We start from the raw sequence: 20514 nt of genomic DNA, 5'->3' as shown, positions 1-20514 counted from the left end.
TTCTTCAACTTAAATTCAATTCCTTTTGCTTTCTAGCTATTAATATATAGTTAATAATTAATCTTTGCAGTTTTTTGAGAAGTGTTAAGCTTACTGATAGGGAAAAGGATAGCAACGTCCTGGTTAAGGGCGAACTTGCACGAAATTCACGATCTAGCATGGTCGGTTCCTGTCTATCTTTTGGCACTCAGTGTAAAATGCTTGTCACATATGATCACAGAGGTACTTATCCATTGAAACTTGATGGGTCTAATTTTCGCTAAAACTCATCGACATGCTTGTTGACTAGACTGCCTGATCAGTTGTGTACATTATTGAAAATGAATTTCGCGTTTTTGAGTAGAGCAAGGTAAACTTTTACATTTAGCTGTTTGATTGCCACAACATAGTAGTATATATACATATATATATCATTATTGTTATATATATATATATCCAAAACATTGTTTATCACTCTGTAAAAACCCTTCGTGCGTACGAGTGACAGTTTCAGCGTAATACTTAATAACATTATAATTTTGAAGAGAGCTGGAAGCTTTTTCATCTTCGACGAAACGTAAACAGTAGATTTCATGATTGCACAGAAAAATGTGTTTTGAAACTACATTTGTTCAATAGTTTTTCAACTATAAACAGGTTAGTAACACGATGGTAACTTTCGTTAGGTTTTCTAAGAGTCAGCCAACTTCACGACTAGTCTATTGACGTGACTTATTTAGCGCACAACTGTCGTAGCACAGAAACTCAAAATATGAAATATTCATTCGTAGAAAGTTACTGGAGCAAAGACTTCTTTACAGTTGGATTATGTGAACTTAGATTGACATCTAAATACCGCTAGAGGGCACGCAACGATACCACTTGAGTCAATGTGAATACAAATAGAGTTTTATCTTCTACTTATCGTGAGAACTTTATCCAAAAGGCGCCGTGTTCGATCTTCGGATTGATTCACTTTTAATCACCGGTATGACAACTTTCGTCTCTACGTCAAGCGTTTGTTGTTGGCTCACAGGTAACCTAGCTACGATAGCATGAACGTTGTCTGTCGGCATCATGCGTTTCTTTGCTGCTTGGCCTTTCATATAGCAGTAGGGGCTGGTCCTTATACGCAGTTACCTGTTTTTATTGGCTACTCTTGACCACCAACTGCCGAGAGCCTTCGACTGATATTGATATTCTTCATTCATTATTTGCTAACAACTCGATCCCCCTTGGCGAAGCCTCAAAATATAGTGAGCTTGACAAAACGTTACGATCAATTTTTTACCTTACACGCGTATCTGCTCATATTGATAGATACACAGGAATATATGAATCTACGTGTTTATAGAGTGTTCGAAAAGCAACGTTATTTGTTATGAGGGAGCTAAACAAATCAAAATGAGAATGCTGGAAATCTGTTTGTTTCCATAATTAAATTCATATTATTAAAAAATAAGGCAAGCTCAAACGGCGGATACATAGGAAACTGTTTTGTAAAGTACCAATTCAAGGCTACCCGTCCAGCAAACTACCTGATCTCTTAGAACTCCTGTATAAATTTTGTTTATTTTGTATGTATGGTCGATCATATATAGGATGTGCAAAAAAAAATGGCCTCCTGTGGGCTAGAACCTTTAACGTCTTACATGGTATCCAACGGCTTTGTCCAATAAAATCAGGCCACTCAGAAATTCTACACATAGTAGAATTGGATCGAAGTTAAGTCCGAACTTGAACTAAATATCTGCATGCGATTTTTCGTCTGCTTGAAGGCTGCCTTCATCTACTGTTTAATAACAGCACGTGTGACGATGTTGTATCTAGAGAAGCACTTGTAAACTTCTGCGGAAAGGAAAGCACTGATGTTAGTATTTAATTTCCCCGGCTCTGATCACTACCACTGCTGCAACTTAATATGCTCTGAATGCACTTCCGTATCATCTATGTCACGCATGGGTCCTGGGCCCACACTTGGGGGCACTGTATTGTTGAGCTATGCGATGTTCGTGATTTCCTATGCGGTTCTGATTCGTCTCTTGGCATAATGCCACACGTTTTCGATCGAATGTTAGTCGGGTGAATTTTCAGGCCATAGCAGAACTCTAACAATATATACTTCAGAGTCACACTTTGCCGTATGACATAGTGGCCTATCATGCATGAACACATAATTCCCATCTGAAAACGATACTTGTTCCTAGGGCAACATTTTCGTCTGAATTACATCATTAAAGTATTATTTTTATAATTCCATTGACGAAGTGTATCATTTTTGCACTGTGGACGGCCCAGACCATCATTTTGCTTGACCTGCTGGCTTATAAAGGACTTATGGCACCTTATCCTTCACTCTTCGCTATCGCATCTCTTATGCGAGTCGGGCTATTAGAGCTCGATGTTTTTTTATGAGGTCTTTTCGTAATCCCATTACGAGCTCATGTATAGTGACGAAAGTAACTGAAATTTATCTCAAAATAATTTACGGTCACAACGGCGTCGTTGTGTTTCAATGTAACGACATACCGAGGACCGCTGTACATGAACGAAAAAAAGACCAAATCCGATACCTAAATTATGTATAACGGTCCGAATGTTATAGCCGTTGTTGCATCATTTTTACATCAGTTTCGAAATGTTCCTCTATCGTCATGCGTACTGTCACTGGTAAGCAAAGACAGGCGGCATCTACATGAAACCAAAACGCGTATAGATATTTAACTCGAGCGCTGAACCCGACAACGTTTGAGATCACTAGGTCACCTTATTTTATTGGCCAATGACCGTTGATGGCAAGATGTTGTTATTATGATCGATTGTTATAGCGATATTATATCTAGTACATACTAAAATAGACATATTTCTTCTATATGTGAACACATACCATGTCGATTGCGCAATTTTACTGTGTCTTTTTTCAAATTTATTATATGTGATTTTCTCTAATTATTCTTTGCTCAGAATCATAAAATGTTTCCCGTCAACCACTTTATTGCTACGTTTTTCCTGCCAGAGGCAAAGAAATTTGATTTTTAACAGTCACGAAGATTGCGATGTTCGTGCTCCTGGGTTACTTGAATGAATGCATTGCATGCTCTAGAAGAGGACCGGGCTTCCAAACAGTTAGTAACGGACATCGGTGTTTCGTAATGCTAAACAGGATATCCTTTTATGCATTGAATTGTATTGTAACGCTTTAGTACATCATCCGCTGTAACTTAAGTAAAGATTTTTAAAATTTTTCAAACCGTGCTGGAGAGTTTTATTGCTTTAAAAAATGAATAAACCTCCTTAATCCATTGTAAGGGCTGTCGCCATTTTTAGGCCAGTGGCACGTTGCTGCATGACTAGAGTTTCTTTAAAAAACTGGAATCGATGCTTCTCCGCAATGCTTCTGACCATTTTTCTGACATTTATCCGCAATGGTAAATCCCGATCACTTACGTTACTCGTACTTTCAGATTTCAAATATTTAGCATGCTGGTTTACCTATACTGTACTAGTTTAACGATACTGTCGTTGCTTATATTAACGGATATATCTATAGGGTTCTTGTGAAAGTTTCACCCAGCCTAGCCCCTCGAGCAGGTAAGACACGGAAACAAATGGAAAACATTTAATTCACTACTTTTCTCTATACCGTTATCACAATAAACTTACCACTCTGCGATGATCGTTTCATCTGCTATATTTGCTGCATTGCGATCTATTGTTGCCGACTAGTCCATCGTTAATACCCAAATGGTTAGCCTCTTTTTAGGGGTACGCATGTCACGCCTGCGACGGTCGAGTGGTATAAGGTATCAGCAAGTATCTTTAATTACTGTTTCAATCTTTACTTAATGTTACTGGCAGCCACGATGCCTGCTAATTTCTAAAGTAATATGTGGATATATATATAGATTCTACTGCCCACAGCTGTTCTCTGAGCAGACATATCTATCTTCTCTACCTTGGATCCCAATTGGGTAAAGACATATTTTGCTGCATTGAATTTAACTGTAAAACTTATAACCTACTTAACGTAAGTTTGGCAAATTGCTATACTATATTCTGCCGATCGAATTTTTTGCCGAATCTATTAAAGTAAAAAGTATCGCAGCACTGGTTAGGAAAGATCTGAGATCGTTACCTCAATTTTCATTGAATGATACGTAGGCATATGAAAAATTTTACTTTCTGATTGCAAATAACGACGTTACCGATGTAGACATTCGGCCTCATATCAAAGCCGATATATCAAACAAATCTATTCATATAAACAAATTACTAGATACCCAAATATATTCTTTGAGTCCTCGACTATTGAGCCTTCCGTAATCGAAACAGTTATTTAAATAGTCAACGGTCCTACTTCATTCATCCAAAAGCCTGAGAGTCCAGGCAATAGTTATGTTGCTTTGTTAAGCGCAAAAGATCACAGACTTTTTTTTTTATTGATGTACACAAAAGCGACCGTCTGAAAGAGCCAAGCTAAGCGAGACGACTTTTCGGACCTTCGAATACGCATTAGGCGGACCCACGAGAGCTAAGCTACTTTTTTTTCTTTTTTTTTTTTCGAAAAGCCACTCTTAAGTCTTAGGAAAATTACTCGACTTATCGCTAGAGTTGACTTCATGCATTTCATTGTTCGGATAATATACACTTGACGTTCGCGGACTTCACTGAGGTTTTAAATAGTAGGTAGAGGCTGTAATCGTATCCATGAAACGTGAATGGACCGCGAATTAATATAGCAGCTTAAATAATTTTTAGAAATTGTTCAGTCTCTCTAAAGAATAGGCGTCATATCATAGACCCATTTATCTTGCGTTAGTAAGATATGGAAAAATAGAGTTCTAACGATAAGGAGCAACGAAATGGGTGCGTTTTAGCGCGATACCTTTTCTAAATTAAGAGAACCCATTATTTATTTGTAGACTAACGCCAAATACTGCACGTAATATGGTTGTGTAGATGTTTATAAGTGTAAATGCTTGAGAGTTTTTTTTTGTCTTCTTTGTTTGTTATCTACGAAACGATTTGTATCGATTCAGATAAGTCTTTCATGTAATGTAAAATACGTTTTCCGTGATAGTACACATATATTTATTGGGCAGTTCGAAGATCATCCTTCAATTGTTTAAGACTGCTGAGATAAATAAGTTGTGCATAATACCCACCAGACGAAAGAAGTCGCTAGCGACTTATCGGCGCTGAAAGGCTTTAGTAACACGTAAAAAATTGTTCTCTTGTTTTGCATGTGCCTTTGTAACGTAAAATAAGATGACGAAACAACAACGCTGTACTCAAGAACAGGGACAACAGGCGGTACTGGTTGTAGAAAAGCAACTGAGCATGTCAATAAATAGTAACGGAATACATTTAGTTAATATATGTGGTCATATAACACAGTAGAGTTTGGCTTCTTCGGAAGTAATTAGTGGGTTGGAAAATATACTTATTCAGCTTCGCCGGATGCAGGCCTATATGGTGCGATTCATAGCGTATATATGATATAATTGACAAAAAACGGAATTATATTTATAAAAAGGGAATGCTAAAAGCATAATGTATATGTAAATAAAAATTACATAATAATAATAGTAGCAATCACAATTCAGTACTGATGTAGTGCATGAGAGATGTCGGGCACGCAGTTCCAAAACAAAAAAGCATGTTCTAATGCTTTTTTGTCGCTAGAGTGGGAAGTTTTCGATCCTTTATATAACGATAATCTTGAAGAGCAGAATACCAATTGCCATTTAGGTCGTGTATATAAGCTCCGATGGTAGTATCTTTAAAAACTTCTGGACCTTTCGCATTTTTGGCACTATCGGCCTGCTATCAGCACCAAATTTGATTCCGCTGAGATTTTTCTTACTAGACTCGCCAAAAATTGCGAGACGCACGATTACAAGTTGTTTGTTAACTATGAACCGAATAAATGACTATTGAGTGGCTGATATTCTTCATTAGAGATGCGATTGCCATAAATGATTGTAGGGCTCTCGTGCAAACCTTAATTTCCTGAGCTGGAGACGTTTTTCTTCACCGCGGGACGGCACTAATGAATGAAAGGACCAATTTAGTTCTACAACATTGGCAAATTAGTTACAAAAGGTGGAACAATTTCTTTCGAAAACGCCGAATAGGAGTCTAAAGGCGTCTACATCAGTCCAATTCTATATACTAGACTTAATCTACACCGTACTTTCCTGACGCTTGTCCTTTTCATCAACACACAGGCCAAGTTGCCGAAGATCGTCAAGCGACCTCCTGTATTCAACAATTTCTTTGCACCTGATTTTGTAAACTCGGGCTAAGGTTCAATCATGAATATTTGTCTTGACAAGAGGCTGAATCAACTCTCTCTTGTGGTATAGAAGTTTCACCCGACCAAATCCTTGTGGCAGAGTTGGGTCGCTCAGGCCTTACAGTTTCGTCCCTGATAGTACTTCTTGATATTCTCTAGAAATACGGCAAACTTTATTGATGAACTTCTGCGTTATTTGATACAAGGATTCTATGAACAAAATAAAGACATGTTTCGAATCTCTTTAGCCTGTAGTATATTTAGCCCGGGCGTTTCAAAAGAAAAGAGAAACACTGAACCTATTCCTGCATTAATAAATGTTTCAAGTTTTTAGGTCCAGTGCTGCCGTCAGACATTGTCTCAAACAGCTCGCGCCCCCTTCCAGCAGCATGAAACAAATCGTGTGTTTTCGAAGTCGACTCCTTACCGGTGCACCGTTGCGGGGGCCATGCTAACCGTACTCTGTTGGTTCAAAAGCTTTGCGGAATAGGGATAAACAAGCGTACAGCTAATTCAGCCGGACATCTCAGTTGTTAAGTCGGCATTTGCACAAGCTGGATCAATGATTAACTGAGTAGTATCCTCGCTTACCCGTACGGAATGCCCAAAGGTACGTCTTCAGGCCCGCTATTGTTTCGCGTTTCTATCGCAGTTTACGACTTTGCGCTAATGGTCTTAAAGCTTAAACATTTGTTGATACTACTGTGAAACTGGCTGCATTTACCTCAATATAATGTTGTCTTATGAGTTTGATAAATACTTAGCGTAACACCAATACTAAAAACCGAATTATCTAGTACAGTCATACGATATCCGTTACTACAGTGAATAATACATATTAACTCGCTTATGACTTACCGTTATGTAAGCGTCCTGATATGAAGTATTAGGAATGAGGGTAGTGGAAATGTTTTGCCCTGTTTTCTTCATCTCCTTATAGGACAGGCGAGCATCACGCCACCAGCGGCACTCAAGAAAAGCTTCTTTCCTATAAAAGAGAAATCTATGCTGGTTAGGTTAGCCCGTCCGACCAATGCGGCTTGCAAATGCACTTTGAATCACCCACTGCTCAGTGAAGAACTTTCACACACAAGAAAAAAAAGTCCAAAAAAACACATCCAAAAAGGCCGCCATATCCCTTGGTGACATCGTCCATCCTTAACCGCCTCGACTACTCAACGCCATAGGCTCCGCATATTCTCCGTATACTTGTACCTAGATCTGTACCCAGAGCACAACTTGAGAACACCGTAATGGCGTTTTCATTCTCTCAAATTCAACGAAGCAAGATGAGGCAATAAGAAAGAAGACGGCCAAAAAGCGGGCTCGCTAAACATCGACACGTGGGACAAGCCAAGGGAACGAGTAAAATCCAAGTAGATTTTCCCTAGCGCGGGGCAGCAACTGGAAAAAAAACAGGCTTGTTCGCAGAAGGACAGCAAAAGTCAGTGTCTTATTTCTATTATCAACATATTTCGATCGGACGCTAGTATTACGTTACCAGATTGTAATCTTGCTTTACTAAAGACTTGTACCATTGTGTTCGGGTATATCCGAGTAGAAGCTGTCTAGTCGAACAGGCCTATAGCGATCTTTTTCTCCATAAATCTTAAATTAAGTTAGTTTTATTCTAATATTCGGTTTCAACATAAATTATGTCAAATGTTTATGTTCTCCTTTATCGTTCCACTGTTTTTTTTATCTCTATATACTATTCAAAAATGTTATTCTATTTAAGCCGGTTATAATTTCGTCACGCAGTGAATGGAATTCATGTTTAAATGCAGTCTTCAAAGACATAAGTTCTAGGTAATAATAAAAGTGCACTTTAACGCCTAGTCTATCCCGCTTTTGCCGGGATCGAAAAGCTGTGTAAGTGGCCGAGGGTATTTCTATCGCCTATGGTGCTGACCCTATGTCGATAGCACCACTTAAAGTTGGTTTGCGAAGTTCAATAATAGCATTTTGGAAGTGAAAAGTGCACTCCACTTTGGTATACCATTCAAGGCTGATGAGGACAATTTACAACGATCTCAGAATGACGAAGCCTGGCAAACAACTTACAGGATGGCCGACAAGATGGGCTGTAGTCCTGCGACTATCGACAGATATTTTAAATATACTTGATATACTTAAAACTTAGAACTTTGGCTGAGTGAAGATCACATGAAATTACCGCTTTTTCTAATCTTTTAACGACTAGCCCGACGTCAAAGAACACGAAGGTACAATGACGGCAGCTTCGGCACAGAATTATTACCGCAGACGGGACATCGTGTCTCCACATCGGTATGAAGCAGCTATGAAACAGCTAACTGCAAAAAATGTGCCTAAGCCCAGCGTTGAAACAGAGGTAAGATCGAAATAGACAAATGGCCGATTTGCTTCGAGCAAACATGGCTTCTCAACAAAAAAAAAAGATTCGGTAGAGGTTATCCCTTTCAAGGACAATGCTCAAATACAAATGGCAAGATCGTTGAAGCCTTACTGCGAGGGCTCAAGCGACAGATTCTTTTTGTCATCACCATACTCTCAAGACCTCGCGCCGATAGATTACTACCCTTTCGGATGACTAGCGGGATAAATTCGTAACGATACATTTAAGAATAAAAAATGGTCGAACGAATTCCGCAAACATGAATCGATTGGCTCAGAAATGGAGAAGATTATACAGGGCAATAGCGAATGTAAAACATATTAACTTGTTAGTAAAATTTGGCTGAAACGTTGTGTTTTTCGAAAAAAGCTAGACAGTGACGTTATTTGTGTTTTAACTTAATATTATCGCTTTTTTTTTATTGCACTTCAAAAGAACGACTGAAGCAGTAACTCTGCATGACCATACAGCGGAAGTTACGGTCCAAGATTTACGCGTCTAATTGATGGATAGCAAGCTTCAGGATGGAATAACTTTTACCCAAATCCCGACAATTGTTTCGCGCCTAAAGTAAAAAACCTGCCGATGCCCAGTCATGGAAGCTCCCCGAGTTCTCCTCTTAAGATACAATCGAAAGAAGTTCATTTTTGTACCGTACGAACAGAATTAAAATATAAGACAGCACTTTATTCTTTTTTAGGATTTTTTCAATACAGGGCACATTGAATAAAAATATTATTAGCTGTCCAACCTGCAAGGTCAGATTTGAAAAGTAAATATATGTATGTCCTAATTAAACTGGTTGGCCCAGAAATACAGTAAAGTAAATGTTAAAAATGGTGGCCAAATACATAGAAAAAACTTGGGTTATGTTTTCTCGTAGTAAAATCGTCTATTTCGTTCCGTACCTTCGTTAATGGCAACGAAAGAACGTCGACACAGCGGAGCTATGTTTTAGCTTCGGAGAACGTAAACATATTACGAAGTGATGCTCGTAGCTTGAGCAAGTTCCTGCATTCATCGGCAGTGTAGACTTGAGTTTGTTGAAACGTTCTCCATACCTTTATCTGCTCGATTGTAGGGCATAGCAAAAGATAAGCTTTAACCATTTAGCCTGAACGTAGCTTGGAGTAAAGCTCTGCGCGAGGGTCCCATTAGAACCGTTAGTATGGACACGGTCGTGAAAATCGGACAAAACTCCGAAATATATCGATGTTCAACGCTATCAGTTTAAACGTTCAGCTCGCGTGTAAGTATAGTCACAAGTTTATTCTTCCATAAGTTGAATATTGTAGGTTGGAGAGTAAGTGTTCTATGACAGTAGAGGAGCGTACGTTTTTCACGCATCCTGTATTTATGAAGCCTATTTCGTGGGGCTATTTTTATCTCCAGCCGGTGTTAGATAAGTTTTGCAGCTCATGATTAACAGAGAGTTAACTATGCCTGTCACTAATAGCCGACTGTATTTTCCAACCATTACTGGCAGATTATTAAGGACCGTCCTTTTCACCTAACAAGTAGATTGCTTGTAATAATATATTGTGTTCATCGGTGCATGGGGGCCAATGTTAGGGCATAAGCGCCTTGTTCTTGATGTGTGTGGCGCCTCGTTACAGTACGACGGCGATGCCTATTTGTAATGTAAGCGATTTTACTCTGTCGTTAATGTGTTAATACCCGTATAAAAATAAAAATTGCGACATATATTAATTAACATTTATTATAGCTGTGCTATATACCCGGTTGGTTGTGGGATTTATTAGTTCCTTTTTCATACAAAAACTACTATGAGTAATTCATCTGTCTCTACATTGAACCAGTTTGTTATTATTGATATAGTGTTTGTTACGGATGTTTCTTCTTAATCCTCGTCTGCTAGAGGACGCTTTCGCAACTATCCACCCAAAACATATTCGCAAAATAATATAACGCAAATACCTTGTACGCGTTAAATGATCAGATCGATTCTTTTATGGGCTTTAACGCTATGTTTAATAATGTTGACATCCGAAATCGAAAAACCCATTCTATTATTTGCCATTTAGCCCGCGCGGGAGCCAGTGATCCTCAATCGTATCGGTCTCCTGTTAAAAGATCAGCGCAGGATTGGATGCAACGCGGGTCACGCCTAGGAGTTTGTCCAGAAATCTCTTAAAAATCACGAGAGGTTCAAACGTGGCCATGTTCGGAATAATTCCTGGAAGACGGCTAGAAATCTGTACACGCAGGTAATTCCAGCTAGCTTTTTGCCACTGTCTAGTTTTTTTCTTTGTTAGCTAATCTAGTCCAGCAAAATCGAGCCTTATAGGAGCACAGACCTGAAACAATCCGGTGAATCGCTGATTTAATCCTTTCCGCGATATTTGTAATAAAACTGACTCCTATCAGGTCAAGTCGATAAATGGCGGATTGCTCTTGTAGCGGCGCGGTACCGCCCTTGATGGATAAGGACGAACTACCTGCCAATACTTCGCGCATATATACCGCTGCCCCATAGGCAGTCAGAGTCGGATCGTCGAAACCATGGAAGTCAGAGGGAAAATTTAATTTACTCAAGTTTCGATCGATTCGAAATCAGTTGCGGCAACTGATATCGGGCAAAGAGATCCAAAACGTTATCAATATATTATCTTGCAAAAACTAGCCTAGTCGATCTTCTGTCACAATATTTTCTGTATCGGGATTTTCATGGTAACAATGATGGACACTAACGGGCGCATCGGATTCAACACACTTCCAGCTCTTTCACCAGCAGACGACTCGTATATATAACACTAAATAAAATTAAAAATTCCGCTGCTGCCATCTCCAATTTTGTCAGAAATCTAGTGTTATTTTACGTTCGGCAGTTTGAACGCGGCCTCACTGCGGTATATCTACATGTCATCTAATGACGCTCGTCGCATGTTGCATGGCCTCAATGGAGTCGGTAGCCCATTTCGGCTATTGAAATGCGGCCGCTGCGGATACTTTTGCCAATAGTTTAAAACACTATTTTGCGAAATCTTTCTCTGAGACGATACTGTTCACGTAAAGATTAGCCAGAAAAACCTGTGAATATTTTAAGAAATACCGAGAAAGCAAAAAAAAAATCTGCTAAAGAATATTCATTAATCTCGCCTGATTAGAAACTGAAGAAAGACCCTCTTCTCAATACGTTCAAATGTAGACAAGTAGCCTGGTGACACTTGGCAGTAAATTAGCAGCTTGATGCAGGCCGTCGTTCACCGGAGCCTCGTTTCTGACTATGCTAGACCTAAACTCGATTCGATGCGTAATTTTTTTGATAAGATCTGAATTGAGAGATAGTGAACGTTCTCAACTCCTGCGTTTGGTGAACGGCTGATTCGGCAGAGCCATTCGTTCCCCCCTACGTCTGTGTCTCTATATTCACTATTTTCAACACTTCTATGTTTTTTACGACTACAAGCTTTCAGCCTGATCGCAACAACGTGTTCATCCGGAAATCGGTACTTCCCCCAAATGGCAGGCTGACAAGTTATCTATGGAAGTAATGCTCCCAATTCACTACAACCTGGGACTCCGCTATCTTGACTTGCGGTATGACCAAGAGTTCTGTGTCCTATAAGAACTAAATGGCCTCGGTGTTTCCCAATTGTCTTTCCGAACAGGTGCTTTTTAAACCTTCCTCTTCGCAGTGGACACCCTAGCCGTTACTTCCAGGACCTTGCAAGTCTTGGGCGCGCAAGCAACCTATAGGGCCTGGTCTTCTAGTTATACGCAACGCACTTCTGTTCTCAACTCAACGCGTGCCTTATCTTGGCCGTATCAAATTTTGAATTGCAAAAACTGAAACGTCCATGTGTAAGCGCTTCGCGGCTCTTTGTGCCACCTTATAACGCATGCACTGAGCCAAGCTGCTGCTGCTGCTTGAATTCCGCCGCATCACCACAAGCTCCGTATGCCGCGATCTCTTTCTTTTCCCTTATGAGATATTCACGAATGATTCTGTATTTTGTACTCGGTTAACTTGCGGTATGCTATTTCCTATATGCTATTTACAATTTACCACAAATAGATTTCTTCAACGACCAACACTTTCGTTTCTCGTCTCGAGACATTGTCTCTAATTCTCATACACTCTGACAACCAATTTCATAATCCTCGTTATGGCGCATGGAGTTAGTCACAACTAGAAGTATTTTATTGAAACGGTAGCAACGACAATCGACGTGATGCTTGGCTTGTTCAAGCTTGTCTACACAGAGCTCAGCTTTAGCAATATTTCGGCACCTGGTCCAATAAAAGGTCTTCGGCCAACAATACAACTTAAACAATCCATGTCGCATTCTACCGTTCAGACTCGCCTTATCTTTCTACCACCAGCTGCGTCCCAAAAAACCTGCTAACTAAACAAGTGTTTCAACTTCTGCGTCCGATACCGCTTCTACGCATTACTTCAGAACTACCGTTAATGAACTAAACGAAAACATTATGATATTGTAGAAACCAAAGATGGCTGCGGTCAAATAGCTGCTACCCCTTCTACGATGCCGTCACAAGCCTCCATTTCCTAACAGCAGCTTTGCTAAACGATAGTATTTTCTATTATACTAAATGCAATTTAGTATTACACATGTACTTGATACAATTTTCTTCTTTCGTAAATTTCAATCATAGTCTTAATGACGTTGATATCCTGCTGAAAAAATAGCTGAAATTTTTAGCTCGTCTGCGCGATCTAGCTTGAAATAACGATGAGACAGTACTCCACTGGTGAATACGAAGTCCAGAACACAGAAGCCGTTCAAAGAAACATAGTTCGACGGCTGCTAAGAAGCATAGAGGCTTTGTGTAAGCGTCCCTAATGTTTGGCCAAAGTGGCGTATATACATATAGATATTATGTCTTCAGCTAGCTTTGCTGTAAAGCGGTTTCTTGCAGGTCTAGTTTGTTTAAAACAGGTGATTCGCGTAATCAAGATGATCCCAACGATGGCAAGTGCCACATATGCTATCGCGCCTTTTTGAAATGGACCGCCACAGCCGTTCTGCTTCGCTTCATTAAATCTCAACATCGTCATCATCGATCGTTTGATTACGATGGCGCTGATGATGATGATGATGATGTTGGGGGCAGACGGTTGAGAAACTTAATCGAAATATAAAATGGATTCGCTCGATATGAAACCTTATTGGGTAGCAGGAAAAATGTTACATTGAGTAATTCGTGGCTCGTCTACGTGTATTAATACGCGATTGTGGTACTTCCGTCTGCTTCAGTAGGTGCCGTGAGATACAATTGTTCACGGTTGCCCGCTCAAACTGTAAGATTTTGTTCACGGGAGCCTTTCATGGGGGAAATAGCAGAGACATTAGTTTGCCTTTCTGACATCAGGCTCTAGGTAATCTTTTAGACAAGCCAATGAAGTAGAAACGAGGTGACTAATTCGTACATGTTGTCCAGCAACTCTTTTGTCGATAGGTTCAAAATAAAGTATCAATCGATTAGTTTGTAATAACTAATCTACTGGATTGCTACATTATAATTATTTTGACAACGGTACGGTGGATTGTTGTCCACAGTGTCACATCAGTGGTCCGAGTGGAGGGGGTACGATTCGATCAGCCTTAAGCAGTAGTGGGTGCGCGTACGTGTATGATTCATATTTGACGCATTACATCTATATATCTTAAATCTATAGTCAAATGACGGGGTGCAAAAGTTATTTAACTATTGCACTCATATCTTTGTTTTTAGCCATGATGACAATATCGACTGGACTGCTGTTGAATAATAGTCTTTTCAATGCTATATAACTTTTGAAAAATGAAAAAGGCAGTCGTTGGAAAGGTCAGAGTCGGGACTGGGTGGAGTAGAACATTCGAGTTAAACTTTAACAATTTTTGCCGAATCAGTAGAGATCTGTCAGGCCTGCAGGTGTCATGATCAAGCAAGACTTCACTCCTATCGCCTATAGTTGGACGCTTTATGTCAATGCATTACTCAAGACAGTCTGTTGGCTTATAGTGCTTGACTGAATTAACGGCTTGATTACTTGGCAAAAGCTCATTGAAGAGCACTCTCTAGCTATCCCATTGAATATACAGCATTAACTTCTTTATATTGAATAGCTCTTTTCTAAAGTACGCTATCACGTTTTGGCTATAATCTCTCCTAAATGACTTTATTATACTATCTAACTTCCGTTACCCGTAGCCATCTTTAGAAAAATATTCGTCTCGTTTAATTTATTAAGATATTTGTCCGTGAACACGTGATTCATCACTTGGTGATCGGTCAAACGGATGTCTGCTCGGCCGATATGACGTCTGCTTAAGGGGTCAACTAACGAAGAGTCATACGTGAATTCTAGTCGAGTATACTCAGAATCTCAGCGTCCTCATTATCAGGACACGCTTTGTCCTTGATGCCGAAGTTGCCACTTCGAAAACGTGCACAGGATTTCCTGATTAAGTAAGTCGGTGTATTTTTTTACATTTCTTCAAGGATTTGGATTGCGCTTAAATTTTTCCAGAAATAAAACTTCAACTTGAATGCAACGTGCAGTTAAATCGACCACTGCGCCAAAAGGAAATTCGAGGACAGGCTTACCAATTTAGTACATAATCGTTGCTCTCCGTAGCCGATATTGTGTGTGGCGAAATTGTGTCCTTTAGCAATAATATTATAAATGTACATATTTTTTTATTTGTGTTTCATTTCTATTAGGTCAATGTAACTGCTCTAAGAAGCATATTGTGTTAAAATAATGCACACTAAAATAAATATCACTCGATAACCAACTTCACCAGCTGCTCCTCTAGCGAAAATTGCACGGAATCGTTTGCTTGGTGGCTCATCCATTTATCTTAGTTCTTTAAACTTCTTTTTTCAGCACGATTTAGATTTTTCAACTTTATTCCTTTAAAGGTAAGGACAAGTGTGATAGTTCAGTAAACTATAGACTTATAGCTGTTGTTCGCTTCACTGTGAAACCTATTAAAATAATCTGCTAAACGTTAGGGAGCTCTTCAACAGAAATTCCTTCTCAGTCTCGCTATATGGGTTTTTTTACCATCTTCCACTGTGGTATGACTCCTCGTTTTACCTATAACTAAATTATCCGCTCCTGCAATGGATGAAACGCCTCCCTTATGACCTTAATTGAGGCAGTAAAGGCATCTGACACGATGTCTTTTTAGAACTAAATTTGACTACGGTTTTTCTACTGTATTCTGTTGTTGCTTCAAACCTAATCCGATCATCTGCGTTTTATCTATTAACCACGCGGCCTTGAATGACTGTTTGTTAAAAAGTGGGGTTCCTTAGGGTTCAGTCTTAGGTGCATTTACATTTATCCTTTATATGAACGTACCGCTCCTCAACATCGAGCGCTCTGAAAACATAATGCATAGTTCGCTTGCTTTGCCGACAAGCTCTTTCATAAGGCGGATTCGCGAATCAATTTTGGACGCAGACATCTCCAACTTTGAGAATGATCTGGCGAGCATTAAGTATAGCTATGATACTTTCAATTTTTTAAACAGTGTGTTTCCTAAACATTTTTAAAATAGCATGTTTCCTAATTTAAAACCTTCCCATGCTCCATCAGCAGACGACGCAACTCGATCAGCCTTTCTAGAGCAGTCTATGTTGGACATTAGAGCAAGGAGTATACTGAGTGTGTTGTTTCCTTAAAATACATGCGAACACACTATTTAATCTTCGTTGATGTTTTTCCCGATATGATTACAACGACCCAGCGTGATGTTATTTGGACTATCCTTAAATCGATCGTAGTATTTTCCATAGGGATGAAATTATCACAGTTATATACGCTTCGAGCCTGCTGTTTCATGCACATATCGATGTACGTGCAGCACGAATCAAAGTAGCGTCTGATCTTCATCGTCAGATATTCCTATTAAGAGTCACTGTCAGATAAATCAATTGGAGCACGTAATGCATTTGTTCAATTCGGAACTCGTTAGCATTATCTATCAATTGCATAGAAAACCGCAAAATGTTCTGCTCGCAGTTCGTGCTATACGCTAGTATGTTGCATAGGGCTGATTTAGGTCAAGCTGATGCAACCTTGGGGCTTGTATGTCTGAATAAAGTTGAGGCGAATTAGATAAAATGAAATAGTGATAATAATAACAAGATAATTTTAAATAATATGAGGATGCTCCATTAAATAAAATCATCAGTTTGTTAAGTCGAAGTACGTTCGTCCGTTTCGGGTAAAGGACAAGCAAAATGTACATCGACTCACCCAGCTCTTTTTTACCCTTTCGTATTGAGTTGCACAGGCGAATAGCAGGTACACTAACCTTATATTTGTTTCTGAATGTGAGCGATGTTTCGAAATATTCTGTCTCTGAACTTGTGTACGCTATAACGACCTGCTTTCTTGCGCCAATAGGGTCCAAACACGGCGAGTCGTTCTGCGAAAGATGCTTTTACAGTGTTACCCTCAGTCTTTGTAACGTATATAGGGAGCGCATATGTTAATAAAGATAGAAGACTATGCATCAGACAAATAGGTAGTTCTGTGTGCATTGGGTAACCTAGGTTTTACGTCAGCTGTGGCAATATAACCACAGGTTAATTACACGCCGCCGTAGACGAGGCATTGGGAGGGTTGACTATGTAAGTGAAATAGACGAGCTCAACTAGATAGACGCTTTTAACAAATGATATACTCCTTGCGGGGTACGGCTTTGCGGTGCCAAGGACAGCCGTTCACAGGCAAACCTGTTGCTGGTGGATTATGTGAAGCTCAATGAAAATTTATGAGTCTACTTTGTGATCTGCAACACAAGAGCTTTTATACTAATCAAGCTAACATATGGTAAGACATATAAAGTGGAAACCGAAGAATTAAATACGGAGTAATACGTATACGAAAAACGTCGGTCACATACTTGTTTACGACGCTTGGCGTCGTCTTAGTTCAAGCAAATCGATTGATATTAGGCGCTTGTGGTGCTAGACAGTGTGTTTCAAAATAGTTTAGTTCAAAAACTATTTTTCTTATGAGGCAACAAGGTGCCAATGGATCATTTTAGCGCTAAATATGTCTATGCGGCCAGATTTATACTAACTGAAAGGAGGTATGATTTTGTGATATCAATAGAGAAAATTATGTGCTTAAAGACTGCTTTATCTGCCTTACTCTTATTAAAAGCGAGCGGCCAAAGATGGCAGGTGGTGCCTAGGCAGGTCCGCGCCTTCGCCTGTTTTATCGTGAAATTCCTCTTAAAACTCTATGCCATGCCCACTTTTTAAAGCCTGAAAAGCTTCACCGTATAAAGTTACCATATCGTTGAAAATATTAGTTTACACAAGTTGACATTACGCGTTAATGCGGGAAAGAGGTTCCGCCTACCAGAGAACTCATTCAGTCGGCTCCTTCAGCATTTTACCAAACTGCGAAGAATTAGCTCATAACAAACAGTTTACAGGACGATTTGGATAGACAAACATCATACACACCCGACAAACCCCAAAATTTCGCCTCGTACTCGTTTTTTTCGCCGATTTAACTAAGTTAGATCTGTTACACTATACCCAGTCTAACATATACAATACAAGGCCTTGGTTTATTTACGGGACTGCGGTTGTGGAAACAAAACTATATTCCGATAGCAAAAATGAAAAAAGAACTGTGACATTTCACACCAAAATTATTATCTTATTGCATAGCTATTGATTGCAGTAAAAACAGCCGCCATACCTTTTTCACAGTCGTTCAACATATATCCTGTTTGCATGCTCCAAAGTTTTCCTTATAAACTATTTTATTCCACCATAGTTGAACGACCAGGTTTAGGCAGGGAGAGGACTCCTGACTGACGGAGGCTAAACGGTAAGCGATCGGATGTCGGGTAGGTTCGTTAGCACCGAAAGGATTTTCGAACGTGATAACTCGACTGTGCGAGCGCGTGACGACAGCGATAAACATCTCCGACGAAATGAGAAACATGTTTTAACATCTTGAAAGCGCGCAAGGCGAGAGGCGAGCTGGATATCTTATCAACAAAGAGTAGCTTGTTCGAGATAAGAAAATAATTTACAGGAACTCCGCGGCTCCTGCCAAACATTGCCTCAAAGCATCGTTCTGGATGATTAGAACCCTATGGGATACTATTAGATAGTCATCATCACACATGAAATGTGGGTACCATGACATCGAATACTTTTTGTTAAAATACTAATTGTCCTAGATCTCCTAAATAGCACAATAATAGAATGCTAGTACTTAGGCGCTTGAGCTGTCAAATGAAACTACTACTTTATGGTCTCTTGAACATATATCTTTGTGCATCTAGTGGCCTGGAACGACGAAAGTCGAGCCGACAACTTGCTGAGTTGAGAGGAACAGTACAAGTCTCGCTTTAATTAGAGGTTCAAGGAGGTCCTTGAGGAGTGCAGTCCACATGCTATCGGCAATCGTTATTAGCTGAATGCGCTAGCATGAGCGATTATCTTGCACCTAGCACTCGTCTAGATCTTAAGCAGAATCAAGTTCATGAAGACGATGAATACTTCACTGTCTATTCCGTCCCATTAGTACTCAACACAACTAACCTGCAATGTTTGTCATCTTTCAGAGAGGCATGTATTGGTGACAATTGATGGTGATCGGTGCACACCCAGACATTCTAATGCGTGAGCAGGTGAAGGCAGTCGCAAAATCTAGAAATATTACCGTATTCCATACGATGTTGGCCTATCTCCAATATCAGTTTAGTCGATCGGGACTTCCAGGAAGCGAATTAAAATAGATGAAAAGCACTGTAAGGTATTTGTTAAAGCTGATAATCACGAACTTTTCGAAACAAGTAGTTTACCAAAAAATGCTAGGCGGTAGCTACGAATAATCTTCGTGTCCATTAATCTAGAGGGAAAAAGGCCGACGTCAATGAATTGATTAAGTACACTATCTACAGGGCGAACGTATAGCTTGGTCGGGACATCAGCACTTCCACCTACCTATCCGGCTTTGGCGGTTTCGAGAATCCCAAGCATACTGACATCGTTTAGCTGAAACGATGCTTGGCTCGTCTGCCGAGTCCTTGCCCGAATCGGAGTACGAATGTCAAAAGAAATAACAGTGCCAGAAGCTCTAAAGCGTTTGTTTGTTAAGCTTATCAACATTATCTTCAAAATGACGAGGATTCTGGAGTTGATCATGTTCAAAATTGAGATCGAGCCCAAACTTCCTTCAACCACAGGATTCTTCGATGAATTTCTATTGCTGGGAAATAAATAGAATAAAATACCCTTCTAGTGTATCGGAGTCTGTAAAATATATTCTCAACAGGCCGTAGGGCCGTTCTGTATTTCCGGATACCATTATAATAGTCGGTCTTGCTGTGTGTACGCTCTTCGATGCCCACTCGCTGGACGTTTGCTGCCGTAGGCTACATGAGAATCCGAACTCATTTAGACTCGACTCGACTCTGAATTTTACAGCAGAGCAGAAATCGTATTTATAATAAAGCTAATTATAGAGGGTTTTGAAAGCCAAGTCCATATCGGCTACATCATAGACTTGCCACCTAATTCTGCACTCGATTTGTAAACAGGTCTATAGAAGGCCTGTTATGCTGCAGGTTCCAGCTGGATTTGCTCAAGCGCGATAGGGGATCACTTTAACTAGGAATAATAACGGGTAATGATCAAAGTAGAGCGGTGTCAAGCAAAGCCACGCATGGAAGCCTGTCATAATTAGTCCCTATGACAAACCAACGACTTAATGGTGCTCGACTCTGCTATCTAATAAATGATAACACTCTTCGGTATGCTTTCGCATCAAGAATCTCCGCGTTTACAGCGGGCAAAAGGTGTGTCAGCTTATCTGAGATCAGCATTTGCTGGACGACCTATC

The 20514-nt window shown here is 39.8% G+C and overlaps 2 long non-coding RNA genes across 3 annotated transcripts; one reads left to right on the top strand and one right to left on the bottom strand.

Moving 5' to 3' along the window:
• Positions 1-6: 6 nt before the first annotated feature.
• LOC147754651 (uncharacterized) lies at positions 7-18697 on the bottom strand. Its single transcript, XR_015317318.1, has 4 exons — positions 18358-18697; positions 7136-7265; positions 3643-6028; positions 7-3199 (listed from the first exon to the last, which is right to left on the bottom strand). It is a non-coding gene; the product is annotated as an uncharacterized LOC147754651 (long non-coding RNA).
• Positions 13799-19852, top strand: LOC111254206 (uncharacterized). Of its 2 annotated transcripts, XR_015317319.1 has the most exons (4): positions 13799-13941; positions 14875-15092; positions 19235-19425; positions 19574-19852. It is a non-coding gene; the product is annotated as an uncharacterized LOC111254206 (long non-coding RNA). The 2 variants fall into 2 exon arrangements; XR_002674971.2 differs by having other exon boundaries at positions 19235-19852.
• Positions 19853-20514: the final 662 nt, after the last annotated feature.

The sequence above is a fragment of the Varroa destructor genome, unplaced genomic scaffold, assembly GCF_002443255.2.
Source record: "Varroa destructor unplaced genomic scaffold, Vdes_3.0 BEIS01000007.1, whole genome shotgun sequence".
NCBI classification, from domain to species: Eukaryota; Metazoa; Arthropoda; class Arachnida; order Mesostigmata; family Varroidae; genus Varroa; species Varroa destructor.
This window is presented reverse-complemented; position numbering and strand designations above follow the sequence as displayed.